The sequence below is a fragment of the Engraulis encrasicolus genome, chromosome 12 (genome assembly GCF_034702125.1).
Source record: "Engraulis encrasicolus isolate BLACKSEA-1 chromosome 12, IST_EnEncr_1.0, whole genome shotgun sequence".
NCBI classification, from domain to species: domain Eukaryota; kingdom Metazoa; phylum Chordata; class Actinopteri; order Clupeiformes; family Engraulidae; genus Engraulis; species Engraulis encrasicolus.
In genome coordinates this window covers 12,242,399-12,259,569 of record NC_085868.1, presented here as the reverse complement: position 1 = coordinate 12,259,569, position 17,171 = coordinate 12,242,399, and the positions used below count along the sequence as shown (strand labels likewise).

The window sequence follows — 17,171 nt, the reverse complement described above, 5'->3', positions numbered from 1 at the left end:
GAGGAACGGTATTAACCGGTATTAACCGGTTACCATTATTTTTAAATAAGTGTTCCCGTTCCAGAACATAAAAAATAATAACGTTTCCGGTTTCGTTTCTGTTCCCTGTAAAATACAAAAAGTTCCTGGTTTTCGTTTTCGTTCCTTGAACCGGTTCGAAGCCCTGGCCATGAGTGAAAATTAGTTTAAGTAATATCTTCAGTATTTTATGTCCAAACGGCGTGAAATTTTGCACTGCAACTCGCCATACCACTGTCAAGTCACCTTCTAAGTTTGAGATCTTTTGGTGCTGTGCTGCGGGAGTTATGCGGGTCACAGAGATACAATTGCGGAGATACAGACAGACGTTTCTTGAATTATTAGATTGATGTACACCAAGAGATGAATTGAGGCATACAGCACAACACCATGTTTATCCTTCACATAATACTGTTTATTTGAATTCTGTTACATAAATACCTGTAAATACTGTTTATTTTTCATTTGCCATTTGTGGCGATGATTGTCACTGGCGACTTCTTTGTCTTTCCAACAAAGATACCGCTAAAAGCTTTCTAGAGTCACTCTACCCTGCCCAGTGGGCCAGTCTATTTTCGGTCTGTTCCTCAACACAGACATAACAAGGGGACAATGGCTACATCCAATCACTTTGTTTTCCCTCTGCTCTAGTTTCTACGTTAATTGATTCAGACACAACAAGCACATGATTGTGTATCGCGTCCTTAGTCATGTGTCTGATATTACACATGCACACAAAGGAATTTTGGATGTCTGTGTGTTTGTTTTTGTGCCTGAGATATTTCTGTCATGGCAAGACACAAATGCAAAGTATGGGAAAGAGAAATAGGGACAGAATTGCATTGCCTTCATGTCGCAGCCATTCCTCCCAAGATGAAAAGGACTCATTTCCTCATGTTCCACAAATATAGTTTATTTATTTGCTCAATATAGAGAATAAACACCTCTACCACGTCCTATTGGAGCGGAATACTGTGGTGCATAGGAGGCTTGTCTCCCCTTCTTGCTCACAGGAATAATTTACGCTAAATGTAGGCTTACGGCAAAATAAAAATTAATACTCTTACATTCACGCAGGCATATTTCAAAACCAGAGGAATGCCAAACTGACATTTACTGTATAACAGCCTTTTTTATTCTTGCACAGGGGCCTTAAGAACATAAAATACGTATATGCCTTCTCATGAAGTGTTTGATGGTGGAGAGTAATGTTGTATGGATTTGTGGGTTGCATTCCTGAACGTGTGATGATGTGTGTAGACAGGACATCTAATTATACCACCAAAGTGCACTCCTGGACCATGTTGTGGTGTAGGCTACCTGGAGTGACACATCAACCTATTTATGCCAACAGGAAGAAGAAATGAAAAGGAAACAGAGATGTACCACATGGATAAGTATATTTTCATGTATATGAGGGTATATGTACATGTATAGCACACATATAGCAATATTTCACTGGTGGTATAGTTCTTGGACGTAGGCCTACACTACAGAGGACTTTTTTTCTCCGCAGGTTTCCGAGTACCCCTCTAATGTTGAATCCTTTAAACTACTCTTGTTTTGAAATTGGCATTTCGCCCATGACTTAGAGACTTCACAAGATGAGGAGTGGGAGAGGAATCAATACGTGTACACGTCTGCACCTAAGACACAAGGCTCTCCTCATTGTACTACACTCACGTGTAAAGCCATGTGTCCATTCAGTGGAGAGATACTCGCACAAAGCTTCAATTTGGTGATCAAAGTGCTAACAATGTTTTTAATTTATTATTAAAGCAGATGCATTTGAAATGCATCATTATTGATCTTGTCCTTCACCCTTTGAGCTGCTTGGACACACATCGGATTTGTCAACAAACCAATAACGTCTAATCAAAGGCGGCTCCCCGACTGATTCAGATCAAACAGAACATTTAGCTCCTCGTGACAACATACGAGAGAAGATGGTTTTCGAAGTGTGTGTGTGTGTGTGTGTGTGTGTGTGTGTGTGTGTGTGTGTGTGTGTGTGTGTGTGTGTGTGCAGGGGTGTAGCAGCAAATTGTGGGCCCTGTGTAAAATCAGCTCCAATAGACCCCCCAGCCATATATCAACATAAATTGGACCCTGGTGACCCCCTGAAGGACACCCCTGTGTGTGTTAGGATTTGTAATGCTGTGTGTGTGTGTGTTTGTGTGTGTGTGTGTGTTTGTTTGTGTGTGTGTGTTTGTTTGTGTGTGTGTGTGTGTTTGTTTGTTTGTGTGTTGGCGGCGGGCACTCTTTCTTAAATCCCACTTTCTCACACGAGCCAACCACTTCGCACTAGTCCTCTATCGCTCTTTTTATCAGAACAGAAAAGAGAAAGATTTTAAAAAACACTGCAATTTGACAGCTGGAGCAGAGCATGAATATTCAAGACATAAGGGCATCCATTTTGTCCCAAAATGAAGTGCATGGTGTGACAACACCGCCCTGATCAACACATGCGCACACACCCGCACAATCAGCTCCACTAGACCCCTAAGCCATATATCAACATAAATTGGACTGTGTGTGGGCCCCCCTATATATACATAGGGCCCTGGTGAGTCAGTCACACTACCCCACTGAACGACATCCCTGTGTTTGCGTGTGTCTGTGTGTGTATCTGTGTGTTGACGGCGGGCACTCTTGTGAATCTCACTTTCTCACATGAGCCTTCAAACCAGTCCTCTATCGCTCTTCGTCAAAACTGAAAAGAGAAAGATAAAAAAAACACTGCAATTTGACAACTGGAGCAGGGCATGAATATTCAAGACATACTGTAAGGGCATCCATTTTCTTGCAAAATGAAGTGCATGGTGTGATGTGCGACAACAACGCCCTGATCAACACTTCCACACCCCAAATAGCGATACAAAATATCCCATTAAGAGTGTATTTTAGGAACATTTTGGCCTGTAATGAAATACAAGCAGGTCTATTTGGCTGTATTGGTCCTACCGTGTGGGCTCAAGCCTTTTAGAAGCTTTCAGTGTCATCCTCTCATTCTTATTTCTCCTCTTCCTCTCCTCCAAAAAAAGTCTGTGGTTCCAAAAAAAACTGATAATCTCAAATTTCTCCAACACGGTCATCAATACCAGGGCCGGGCACACTCTTACCCTTCTGCTTAAACCCCCACAGAGCCCCAACTTTAGTCAGGGGAGGCGTTTCATTTCATTTCCTTACCGATTACTATTCTTTCATTTCCTGTCGCCACCGGTGCTGTCTAGGTCACCCGGGAATTAGGAGTAGGAGCTGTCAGGGTATCAGGTGTGTGTGTGTGTGTGTTTGTGTTTCTGTGTGTGTGTGTGTGTGTTTCTGTGTGTGTGTGTGTGTGTAGGTAGAAAGAAATCCAGACAGAGAGAAAGTGGGCTCCACCACCCTCTGGCCCTGTCTGTCTGTCAGCTCCCTCCCACAGGGGCTGCTTCTCTTCCCCCCACGCCACACCTGGGTGACCCTGGCCCAGCACCAGCCCATCCATCATCCCACCGGGTGTCAGAGCCGGCTCACCTAAACAGGGTGCTCCCTGGTCACTGGAACAACACGGGAACTCTTGTTTCACCAGCGGCGACACCGCAGATAGGTTCAGCCATGGCCGTAACTGCCATTGAGGACACAGAGGTCATGTCCTCTGTATTTTCTTTCAGTAATGTAAAATTCGGTCAACAGTGATAGATTCAGTCTGTATACGTCATATAGCCATATAGTCTGTATACGTATATAGCCTGAGGAATAGGGCTGGGCGATATGGGGAAAAAAAACTATATCACGATATGATTACTTTATATCACGATAACGATATACATCACGATATAGCACAATTGTATATGTTTTCAGATATTCTCTTTATTTGCTCTTTATTTTTTCATGTCGCAAAACAACCTTTCTTTAAAATGGATCTTTTTATTCTTCTTTTTACAGTTACATGAACTTATAGTGCGTATTGTGACAACATGGAATGTAATTAAATGATATTCAATTGTATAAAATTGATAAAATTACAATCATGATATAAACGATATAGGAGAAAGGTCACGATATACACTTTTATATCACAATAACATAATATCGTCATATTGCCCAGCCCTACTGAGGAAACAATGTACAGCCTACAGCAGACTGAGATAATGTGTTCATGGTTACAGTGTCCATATTGTATGACCAGTGCGCCAAGAGAAAAGACGATTACTACCTTTGCAGACAAAAAACGTACTAGACCCCCTAGCTCATTCTGACCTTTTCTATAAGACAGTCGCTAAATAACATCAGTCAGTGTGTGTGTGTGTGTGTGTGTGTGTGTGTGTGTGTGTGTTTGTGCGCCACATGCAAAAAACAGCCCAATATGCTTCAACTCCAGATAATCCCTTTAACAATAACACATACACCTACTGTATTACAAATAGGCCTACTTAAGCTACGGCATAATTGTGTAACACACATATCTTTTTTTATTCAGCATTTACAGCAGCAGATGCCATTGTTCTTTGAGCAAGAACGAGAATGTAGTTAAGGATGCAATGATGTAACGACGAACCAAACTTAAGATCACCACCTAATAATGTTCTTTGACTGGCTTAAACTCCAGTTAGCTTGTAAGAAGTTTTTTTTTTATTATGTTCTTTCTTTAATTTTGAAGCGGGATCAATAAGCAGTTTACTGAAATGGAAAATTGTGTGTTTGGAAAAGAACTGTTAGAATAATTGTTGTTACAACTTGCCGGAGACAGTTTGTGCCCACAGCGATGGCATTCTGTAATCTCCAGACAAAACAGATGGATCAGTGCCTTCTGTTGCTGTTCGACTCTGACAGTAATGCCCTCTCGTCTACCGCTAGCGAAAATGCCACAGGGGATTTTTATTTCTTAACATTAAAAATACATCATTATTTGCTGCCCTTTTGCCATCCAATTTTCTGTGCCCCAATGACGACAAACAATGAGTCAATACTGTAAAGCAGCTGGCTTATTTATAAACCTCTTTCCTATAATGTGAACAGTCTCTTGTCTCATAGTTTGCAGAAAGGAGTTTATATTTGCTTGAGAGCCATAAAGGTCATTGATCACAGCTTTGATCAGAAAATCCTCCTCCTATATGAAGCTCATTATGTTCAAATGATACCAGACAGACACTGTGTGGCTGTTTCTGCAAGAGGTGGAACACTCAACCATTTGCAATGTTTGTCCCTCACTCACACACACTACTCGTCTGGCTTCCTAATGTACTTCCACGTGACATTTTCAGAGTGTGGAAGCCTATCCCAGACTTGCTGCATTTAGAGAATCGACCAAAGTTGATATGACAATATACTCATGGTCCTTTGAATGGATCAATGAATGAAATGAAATGAATGAATGAAACGTTATTGTCATTGTACAGGTACAACAAAATTGGTAAAGTGCAGATGCTCACGGTGCTTAAAAATCAACAAGAAACGTATATATAAAAAATAATTAAGATTTTAAAAAGTCGATTGCTTTTGGATAAAAACTATCTTTTAGCCCGTTTGTTTTTGTACCCAGAGCCCTGTAACGCCTGCCTGGTGGCAGCAGCTCAAACAGTTTATGTCCAGTATGGTATGGGTCTCTGATGATTTGCTTGGCTTGCTTTGTGTCTAAGTGTCAAGCTGAGATACAAACCACTTCTGGGTGTTGGTTTAGGGTTAGGTTTGGGGTAATGATGTTTGGTCCTTGTTTTGGGGGATAATGTTTTGGTCCTTGTGCTGCATACTGCTGGTAGATATAACCAAGATTCGGGGCGAAGGTACCAGAGATTCTTTAAGTATATCTGAAGATACTACATGAGAACAGCTGCATTCTTTGTAGTGCTGCTAACAGTTGCAGATTGTTACAAGTGAAATATGCAGCAACTTTGTTTTTTGTGGAGAGTACTGAACTGACACACCCTACACTAGTCTTCTTGATTGACACAAGGTCGTGATAGGTGGGGGGAACAAAAGGGCTCGAGTTATCAGCACTCAAAAATGAATGAAGGTACAGTAGTAATGCAGGTACAGAAGGGGTACAAATCTGTACTCAAAGTTACAATAAAAATCAATATATGTTTGCTGATGTAGAAGGTACAAAATAATTGTCAAACGGTAAATTTGTATGCTTTCAGTGGTGGGGGGAGATTTGCTCGCACAAATTTGACGGGCAACGAATCCTTGCTGCTAGAGCCATGCATCCCCGATGTACAAGCCCTTGTATGTGTGTATGTTGATATGCTGTTTTACCTTTATTTCCCAGGAATATTAAGTAGAGTAGATTGTAAAGATTTTGATAAACAACCCCATGGGCCTGAAAGCCCAATTGTGGGGGGCTTAGCACGCTGCGCCACAAATCTGGATTTTTTCATTATTATTTATTTTGGTGACCTTCTTGTTCATAGGCCCCAGAATATGATGCTATGTTTGACATCAGTGCGTTTCCTGCATAATGAATTGTTTATCAATGCAAGTTGACATAATAACTTACAGGGAGAAATTTAGGGCAAAGCAGCCCAAACACATTTGCTCTCATCACATTTTACCTATGAATGTGCACGCATTCATTGTCAGGGTCATTCACAACTCATTTCACCATGACATAGCTCACATTCACTATTTTGTTTACTTGTTTCAAATTCTGCTCCAACACAACAACAAACACCTCTTTGAATTGTTTTGGGGGCATTAAGGTCTCAAGAGTACTAACAACAACAATGTGTGTTGTGAAATGTTGTTTTCTCAAAGTCACATCTGCGCTTCTCAAAAAGCAGACAACAGCCTTGTAACAACAAAGATATGGAAAATAAGTTGGTTTTTTTTTTTTTCAAATGACTTTCCCCCCCCATCCTCTATTTTCAAACACCATGACAAGTCCCTGAAATTAAATAAAACTGTATCCTTCTTTACAGCTGTATGATGTTAGTTGGATTGTGAGAAAATAGCATTTACGGCTTGGAGTTTATCACTTTGCCCTGAACCCTGGGGCAGTCTCAATGCAACCATCCACCAATTTCCCACTGGACTTGGTGTGTGTGTGTGTATGTGTGTGTGCATGCATGCGTGTGTGCGTGTATCCTCCTCCTGCACAAATGTAATGAACGGAAAGCAGCAGACTGTTGAGGCTTGAAGGACTGCACTTGGTTGTGGCCGAGCGGCTTCTGACCACTTACTTCTTCAGTTCATTCCCATCCCAGCTCTAAATCCAATTAGACTGTCAGAACCAAGAGTTTGCACAGACACCAGTTCAATATGCATGCCTTTAAAAGCAGACCATACTGTGTGTGTGTGCGCGTGTGCGTGTGCGTGTGTGTGTGTGTGTGTTCGCGTGCACGTGTGTGTGTGTGCGTGCGTGTCTGTGCGCACCTGCGTGTTCGCATAGCATAAGCTTTTTTTCCCCTCATTAATGGAATAGTCATGACGTAGGAGGGCTTAGATCTCTAAAGTGGGCAAGTTTATCTACCTTCAGTCTTTGACTGTATACAAAAATGACTGAACAAATATAACCTGCATTGTCTAAATTGTGCTAGACCCACATGAAATTAAGTTGAACTGCTCAAACTACTGTTAGTCCATTGATATTTGCTATGGTTTATACATTGTTACTAGAGATGCACAGAATCCTGATTTTTAGGATCCTGCGGGATACCGGATCCACTGCTTAAGATCCTGCCGGATCCGGAACCGGATACCGGATCCTACGAAAGGGTTGAAACACATAGCCAACTCACACACGTGGGGCCCTTTTTATTATGTTGGCGCAAACTATCTTTAAGACTCATTGGCTTACTGCCACACTGCCTTCAACGGCCGCTTCCAAAGGGCTTTCACTCCATGCAGCGATTGGGGTAGTGAAAGACTGACTGAAAAGCCTAGGCTACCTAAAAAGTAGAGATGCCCCAGATCTTGATTTTTAGGTAATTGCCGGATACCGGATCCGGATAGTCTGAAAAACCCTATTATCCTGCCGGATCCGGAACCGGATCTTGGATCCTGTACATCTCTAATTGTTACACTCCGCACTTCATGGTCGGCCTGACTCGGCCAAATTTTTGAATATTGGAACATCGAATGCTTTTGTTTGTTTCTAGCCCCTCATTCACAAATCAATTCATCAATGGCTTTAATTTTAGATGCAGGTTTTGTGTCCATACCTGGCTGATCCCTAAGCTCTTGTTCTTTGCTGACAGTATAGATGTAAGATTTCCTTTTGATCTCAAGGAATAACCATACTAGCAAACATGATGAAAGTATTTCTGATGAAAACATCCTCACAGGCAAAACAGGTACACAAACGTTGAATCATATACACTCAAAAAAAATTTCTGTTGGATTTACTTAAGAATATTATGGAAAGTATTTCCACATGATTATCTTTCTTATTTTTAACATTAGGCAACTTTGTTGATTTAACAGTATTACCTTATGTTCATGTAACCTTACTTTCTTGAGTTGATCCAACATAACTGAGTCAGGGTATCAAAACCTGATTCAATTAAATTGATCCAACAGGATCTTATAATGTTCATCCAACATGTTTGATACTGGTTTGATTATCCCAATTCTCTCAAGTTGATCCAACAAGAGCTCATAATGTTGTATATGTGCTATTGAATCATGTGGAAATACTTTCCATGTTTTTATTAAGTAATTTCAAAGCATTACACTTAATCTTACACAGAAAAGGCTATAAATCTATGGAAAACAACACTACAAACCCAAGATGTTGAAGATTTGTTTTTTTTTATTTTAATCAACACATTCCCCAGGCCATTAATCAAAACACAAAATTGTCTTGAGGGTAATAAATAAAAAATAAACAAAAAAACCTTTTAAACACTTACATACAAGAGCGTACACGTGTGTTGTAGGCCAATAATGCATTCCATACCACCAGTAGCACACCAACAGTCATTGAAAGGTTAATAACCATAATACTTGTATACGATGACATAACACAGGGCCTTTAGTAATGCACTATGACTGTCCTTGCCATTCTAGTAACAACAAATTTGTAACGCTGTGTTTTTGTTTAAAGAAACTCCCGCACACTGACCATTTCGCTGTTCTTTCTTTAATAAATTTAAGTTTATTAAAGATAGAAGAGCGAAATGGTCAGTGTGCGGGAGTTTCTTTAAACTATTGCTGAGTGACCCATGGTGCCATCTCCGACGCACCTGCCAGCTGAGGTGTGCGAAAAAAGCCAAAGTTTAACGCTGTGTTTTTAACAGGTTGTTAAGTCAAAAAAAGAAAAACATTTTAAAAATAGAGTGCTGTATATGTGCTTGAGGAGGTATGCACGCACACAAGTTAAGAATAGTGTAGTGGACTTCAGGGCCTCTCAATGATCTGCTCAATGCAATGACTCTTTATTAGAAAATGCATAAAGTTGTTTGGCCATTTCAGCAATGTTTTACCAAAAGCTGTGTGTGAGCAATAATGTAGAAATGTGTATTTGTACTTCTAGTCAATTGTTATTATCATGTCTGCATTATTACTCACACACACACACACAACTTTCAAGGAGGATAACAAGTTTAGTGCAAGAAATATGGCCACTGTAAGTGAATATTTGTAACCTGATTATCATGACTTACAAATCTCTTCGAGACTTGGTCTGACCAAGAGCATAACAACATTCTCAAACGGCATGGTTGACCCAACTCTCGTGATTTGCTACTGGTCGAGGGCCGAACAGGCTGAGCCAAAGTTTAAACCAAACATTTTCTTAGTCCCAATAGAGCGTCTCTGCTCAAACCTTGTCACTTCCTTGAACACGCCTCTAGCCAGGACGGTTGGTGATGCTGAAAGTCGATTGCTTCCCGACAAAGTGGGTGGAGTTTCCTGCTGTGGAGGGAACCCGAAAGTACCTGAACAAAGTTTTCCTGAGTGTGTGTAGCAGAGCCGAAGGTGTTGCGTCACTGCGAGGGCGGAGCCTGGGTAGGATGTTTGGCAAGCAGCCAAATGCAGTCACCCCTTTGAAAATGATTCCGATGTCCTCAGGACTGTCAGTAGCTTCTGAACCTTCATGGCGGATCACGTAGATGGCATGGATGCTTTCTGCCATAGCCGATTCCCTGTCAGCATGTTGTGCCTGAAACAAAGTAATTCGACAGATACACATGTAAATATTTAACTGATGTCCATGACATATTTTACCTTCTTAACCATCCATTTCAAACATGCTACCACAATACCAAATACACCAGGTGAAAAGTTAGACAATTTAACATAAGTTATTCTGACTTAATGTTTATACATCTCGATTGTCAACAAATCAGCAAAATTGTAGGCATCAAGATTCAAATTAACATTCTCTTTCTCTTTGTACATAATACCTGGGTCATGGGTATCATTATTCTGGAGGCATCGACCAACCATTCCCCCTTTCCTGATGGAACGCCTCCATCAGATTTGGAGAATATGGAGAAGAACTTGACTGTTGACTTTTATTCTTCAGAACTCTGCACACACCTATAAAATCATAAAACACAAAAAAAAACATGTACAGTATGTAGCTTATTTGTCTATTTTCAGGACACAAAAAAACAATTTACATATGAAAGTCCAAACAAAAGAGTGATAATCTCTTACACCTCTTGTGTGTGTGTGTGTGTGTGTGTGTGTGTGTGTGTGTGTGTGTGTGTGTGTGTGTGTGTGTGTGTGTGTGTGTGTGTGTGTGTGTGTGTGTGGCTCTAGCCCCCTGGTGGAGCTCCAGCACACAGAGGTCTGGGACACTGTAGCAGGATTCAATTTCTCCAGTTTATTGCTTCAATATCAATGGGAGCTCGCATTGAGAAGTCGCAGGACGAATTATAGACCACATTGATGCTTAAGAGAATTTGTTGGTGGTAAGGACATCATTACATACCAATATAAAGAGTAATCTATTGGAAGATGCAGCCGAGTAAAACATTTCATACCTTGAAATCTTCCAGGAGAGATTTCACCCGAGCGAGAGATGTCACCCGAGCTCTGATGCTGTCTCACATGACCCAAGTCACTGCCAGTGAGCAAGAGCCATCTCTGTTTGAAAATAACAACACCAGAACAAGGACACAATTGACACCTGGATACAACTTCTGGAAATTGTCTTGGTGATTAACTCTACACAAATAGATATGCAAAGCATTCTAACTTATCTCTTTAAAAAAGCATGGGCAGTCTGTGAATGCAAGAGAAGCACACTTCCTGTGACTTTGCTCTGGGCATACATAATCTGGGCATACATCAGTGTCTCCCAACCTTTTTCGTCTTGAGTACCCCCTAAGCATTTTTGTCATAGTATGAGTACCACCTCACTCATGTTCTCTATCCCAATATGATCATGACCATACATTTGTTTTTATTCATAAAATAAAACATACTCCTAGTGGTACACGTACCCCTGGTTGGGAAACACTGCATTACATTCATCTCACCTAACATTGAAGCATAGTAAAACGTACCCTGAAATCCTCCAGATTGCATCTTTTGCCAGCATCAACAGGCTACTGCATCACGTGGTACATTTCTGTAATAAACAATATCAGTAATTGATTATATTTATCAAATGTTACACACAGTTTTTACAGTTACATTTTGTTTCACTATGGTAATCAATGTTTTAAAATTAGTCATTTTGAATTAACAGGCCACTGCCTTATTTAGGCTTCTTGGTTTAGTGAGCATACATAAATAAAGTAGCCTAAACTCTAATCCAGGGGTGCCCAACCTTTTTTTTAACCGAGATCTACTTTTGAAGTTGATGGTCTGCCGTGATCTACCAAGTCAAATTTCAGGATGTCAGTATGAAAATTTAAGATCACCATTTATTAATCACCATTATTATGAACAAAATGTTTTTAGTAGGCTACTATGGCTGTATCTTTTCAGTGTGTTTTTAAAGTTTGTTGAATAGCCTAGTGAAATGCTGCATTGCTTTGTAGTATGCAGAGATAATTTCAGTCCTACACAAGTCATAAACAACTGAAACAATTTCAAAATGATAAACATTTGGTATATAAAAGGCATATGTAGGCACATGGGCCCTATTTCTAAAATATGATGAAGCATTATCATGACTTCAGTGGTCAAAATTAAAAAGGGCTCAGAACTTCACCATTTGTTATGGGTAAATAGTAGGCCAGTTAAGTTCACTTTACTATGAGAGAGAGAGAGAGAGAGAGAGAGAGAGAGAGAGAGAGAGAGAGAGAGAGAGAGAGAGAGAGAGAGAGAGAGAGAACTCATTGAATTGGTTAACACCCTTGTTAAGAGTGACTTCTTCTATGAAGGTTTTTTTTCCCAGCTCTCTGGGACAGTAGCAGAGCAAATGCTTTCTATTGTGAGTTTGGCCAATCGTTTTGTCCACAACTGGAGCAGGAAACAGCACAAATTGAAGTGAATTCCATACATGTCAGCTAACATTTCCCTTACACGCGGCACGCGATGTAAACGCAGGTAGCGATGATGCATGCTATTAGCGATTTGGACGAATGTTGCATTCACCAGCTCGGGACCTCTCGAGACAGCTGACGACACTGCTCACATGACAATCGAGTTCTGGAGTTTGGCACATGAACGCCACAGATCCCGAAACAATCGGGATTCATGCGTGTTTTGTTTTGGTTCTCTTTTCTTTTTTTCACCTTACCTTGAGCCTCCACACCCACGATATATCATTTTAGCTTAAGTAGGCTAAATCAAACAGTCAGAGACCAGCATTACTGACATATGTACATCTACAATTGAATGACATCAACTGGTGTTGTTGATAGTGATTACAAAATGATATTTTAGCATTTATGATACTGTTTACATGCTAGTTCCATGCATGGGCGCCATGCTGATGATGCATGTGTCGTCATACAAAACACAAGCTCGGGAACTCGTTGTTCTATACTTCCGCCAGAGATCAACCTCGATAATTATCGATCTGACATTGCGTCACCAAATCTTCACGCCCACTTTCCCGAGGTTTTAGGTCGGCTTTCTTGGGATTCTCGACTTTTTGAACGAGCCACAAGATCCTCGCATATCGCTGCGTCATAACGCATCGTTGCACACATGTTCTGTTACTCACCCGATGTTACATGCGTGCACACATGAATCAACTGCAATACCCTTACGGTCACTTCCTAATGCTTTCCCCTCATTCTGTGTTACAGTGGGACTAATTATCTAACCAATACAGTAGTACCAGCAGCTTACTACATAGCCTACTTTTGAAAGACAGTATTTTCCCTGTCACATTACATGCCACTCCCCTCGAGATCGACTGGTACCTCGCGATCGACTCGTTGGGCACCCCTGCTCTAATCTAATTCATTGCAGCTTACAGTTTACGCAGGTGTGCAACGTTCAAAAAAGAACACCAGTTTATTAGCCAGGTGGATTGACTACACGCCACGTCTGTATTCAGAACCCACTTAGAATTGTATTTGGTCTGACTGTGGATTGGGTTAACATGGCTCTCACTGAAGCTGACGAACTTTATGACGGCTCGCCTCAGTGCGTTTCAAAGCGCACTCCACTGATTTCCCTAAATGCGCCGCAAAGCTCTCACTGTCCACAAAGCAACGCATAAAGGCTTGCTCATAAACTCAAACGCATCGGAGCACGCGCAACGTGCTGTAGTAGGACGCAATGTAGACCAGTTGTAATTAGGATTTTCTTTTCCCTGGGCCAGATTCACACACGAGCGTGGCAGAACGGCAGCGAGACGTCTTTCTGCCTGGTCTCGGCCAATGTATTAGAGCTCTACCTCTAGCTACGGGGGATTTTGAACAGGACTGGCCGCGCACACCAAATGCTGTCGTTGTGAAATGCTGACACCGGCGGCCGAAATTAAACAGAAAGTCCTGTCTTCTCGCTTTCGTCCAGCCACACTCTAGTGTGAATCTCTCCTTAAAATCACAATTTGTTACGCTTTGCCAAGTAAACCCATGCCCTGCCGAGATGATATGACATAAATTCACCGGAGGAATGGCAAACCAAGGTTTTTGCTTCAGAGTTAGGCTATCATTTCCCTCTGAATTCAAAGGGAATTGGTGGCAGGCATCCAATAAATTAGCTCGCTAGCAAACAATGCACAGTCGACACGTTTGACATGAAATACAGGGCATTAAACACCAGCTCGGCGGCTGTAAGCAAAAAAAAAAAACAACCTAAAATATTGTTTAACTTTTCCTACACTTTGCAAGAAGAAGGTGGACACCGTGTTTCTGCACAGAACATGCTAGTAAAGCTACATCCAGCATGTTGCCCGACTACCCAACAAAAATGTTGGCAAATCAATAACATCAACCTTTGAACATAGCATGTGCAGCAGCAAAATAAGATTGTGATATTAACACATTACACATTTGGTTAGAGTTAGCCCTCTGGGCGCCACAGGCGACTTTTGTCGACGAGATGCCGTATTGATTACAACGGCCGTTTTTTTCAAATAGGATATCAAATGTAGTTCAACTTCCACTCCATTGGGTGGCAGACATGTAGTACTTCAGTTCTAAACACATTGGGACGCCTTATATGGTATTTTGTTTAAGAAAACTACAAAACTACAAACCTCGGACATTGCGGAAGTAACTTCTGCCCTGTGAAACAACGCGAAAGACGGAAGCAGCCTTGTAGTGACATTACGTGGATAATTCTACTGAATAAACGACCAAATGCACTCAAATGGTAACTTGTCATGATTGTACATATGTATTCATCATATATTTCGCCCCTAAATGAGGTAATATGCAAACATGAGTGTATTTTCTGCCGCGTTATACTTCCCATGTTACTGTTGCCTGAGGGAAACTATCGACAGCCTATTCGTCGATCATGGGGACTGTAACAAGAAAACCCTTCATTCATTCACTTGTAAGTACACAATAGAAGTGTTCGTTTCTGCAGGAGACTTGTATATTGAGGAAGGGAAGGTTTTTTCCGATCGACATGCGAGGTAATTTCATGCTGCTTTGTAGGCTATACTGTCGCTATGCTGGCGACGTTCATTGCAACGACAGGGGAATGATGCAACGCGTCGTAATTTGCCTGTTACAGAGTCAACAATATTCATCATCTGGAGGGTGACAGTGGTCGGGATGTTTGTGGAAGAGCTTGTACACCACGTAGAAAAGTAAATGAAGACAAAAGAAGCGCGCATATTCCTGCCAACAGTGGGGGATGGAGTGAGAGGAGTATGCGCCCGAGACACAGAGGTCTCGTGCGCATTCTACTCGGTGCAAAACGGAAGCATAGTTCACGCTACTCGACACTGTTCCTGCCGACTGCAGGTCTAAATAAATAGCAATGCTATTCTAATGATATAATAATAGTAATAATTATGTCCAATTGCGACCTGACTGAGTCTATTTGCAACAAAAAAGTGTGATACCAGCTGGGGTTTGGTGCAAGACATGGGCGATATAGGCTAGGTAACAAACAACACCCCCCCACACACACACACACTTTCCTTATATGACCTATTTGTATATCAGTAAATGTAACACTGGGTTTGAATAGATATTTGCACAAGTTTTTAGACATGTAGCCCATACCCAGAGTCCTTCAGGGTGTACGCTGACAGGCCTACTGTAGGCTACTGTAGGCCTGCTGTACTTGGTTCAAAGACACACAAAAGGACAAAATGCACATAATACCCCTAGTGTGGATAGAATCTGTATGCTGGGCATTGCTATGAAGGGTGTCCATGCACTAAAAAATAACTTGTCACCTTCATAGACCAGTCCCTACAGGCAAAACGGCAACCGTCCATTCACTTGTGTTTGTCACTATGCTACATTGTTGCACTATATTAGTTACAAATTACACTTTTAGTGTACAATTTATTGCTTTCTAGACCAAAATGTATTCACAGAACATAATAGTGAAGGTGTCTGGGGAAGTTTTATAAATTAAATTAGATAAATTATTAAAAATATTTTGAAAATATGCAAAAATATCCAATAACTCATTATAAATTCAAAATGGCCGACACCATATGACGTCATAATATGCAAATTAGATGGGATAATTTACTCCCAAAATAAACTTTGGGTCATCCTCAATATTTGTCTCATTAATTGTCAGGCTCTATCTATTACCCATGTTAAGCCACAGCCTTTTGAATATAACATGTCAAAATCATCAGTTTTGGGCAAAAACCTGTGGCGCCGAGAGGGTTAGAGCATGTTTGAGGATTTATTGGAAGAGATGTCCTTACCTTGCAGGCGAACTAGTCTGTTTACTCCTCGCGCCTTCCTGCAATTTGAAAAGCTGGAGCGTTGCATTCTGGGTAGTTTGAAGAAATTGCCTGACTGCGTTGGGTTCTTTCAACATAACACAATCTATAAATAGGCTAGGCCTATCTGCCTAGTAAATCAAACACGATATTTTCACTTTCATTTCACTAAACTGACAACATTGAGTTAAAACTGCATGCAACACTTGTGTCAATTTTACAATCAGCTAGAATCGTTTTTTTGAGTGTAATGTCAAATGATCTGTGGGAGGCAGTAGATCCATATTTTTCAATGTAACCCTCCACCTTCATCTTATAATTGTGTCACATTTTGTGTGTACAACAAAAGACAGATAAGTGTGATACAAGTAACAAGTAGCCTACAGGTGATCGAGGTAGGATTGTTGTATCATCTAATGTAATTTCACGGTAGGAAGATGAGACCATCAACCACTCCTCCTCTTAAAAAATCACAAGCTATAAAAAGTTTGAGTTAAGAAAACCACATACGCCAACTTTCTTTTCAGTCAGTGTAATTGCCTTACTCAAACACAAACCACATGGAACACTGCAAAAATGGAACATCATGCAAAACCATGTCCTTGCCAAACAAAACGCACTGGTGGCTACTAATAATGGAAGCAACAGTGAAGGACCAGTCACCCAGGTACGTGTGTGTGTGTGTGTGTGTGTGTGTGTGTGTGTGTGTGTGTGTGTGTGTGTGTGTGTGTGTGTGTGTGTGTGTGTGTGTGTGTGTGTGTGTGTGTGTGTGTGTGTGTGTGTGTGCTTAAGTTGCTCTGTGATTCAGTACATATTCTTAGTGCTTAGCATGATCCTACTGCCTGTCATTGTTGCTTCTAAGCCCAGAGGTGCATCTTGTCACCAGGCAAGGCAGGCAGCCGCTGGGGTCCCCAAGCCTCCACATGGTGAAAAACAACTTTAAGTTAAACTATAATAC

General features: G+C 41.1%; 1 long non-coding RNA gene across 1 annotated transcript; it reads right to left on the bottom strand.

Moving 5' to 3' along the window:
* Nucleotides 1–9,303: 9,303 nt before the first annotated feature.
* LOC134460067 (uncharacterized) lies at nucleotides 9,304–16,308 on the bottom strand. Its single transcript, XR_010036967.1, has 5 exons — nucleotides 16,196–16,308; nucleotides 11,448–11,512; nucleotides 10,923–11,025; nucleotides 10,338–10,473; nucleotides 9,304–10,093 (listed from the first exon to the last, which is right to left on the bottom strand). It is a non-coding gene; the product is annotated as an uncharacterized LOC134460067 (long non-coding RNA).
* Nucleotides 16,309–17,171: the final 863 nt, after the last annotated feature.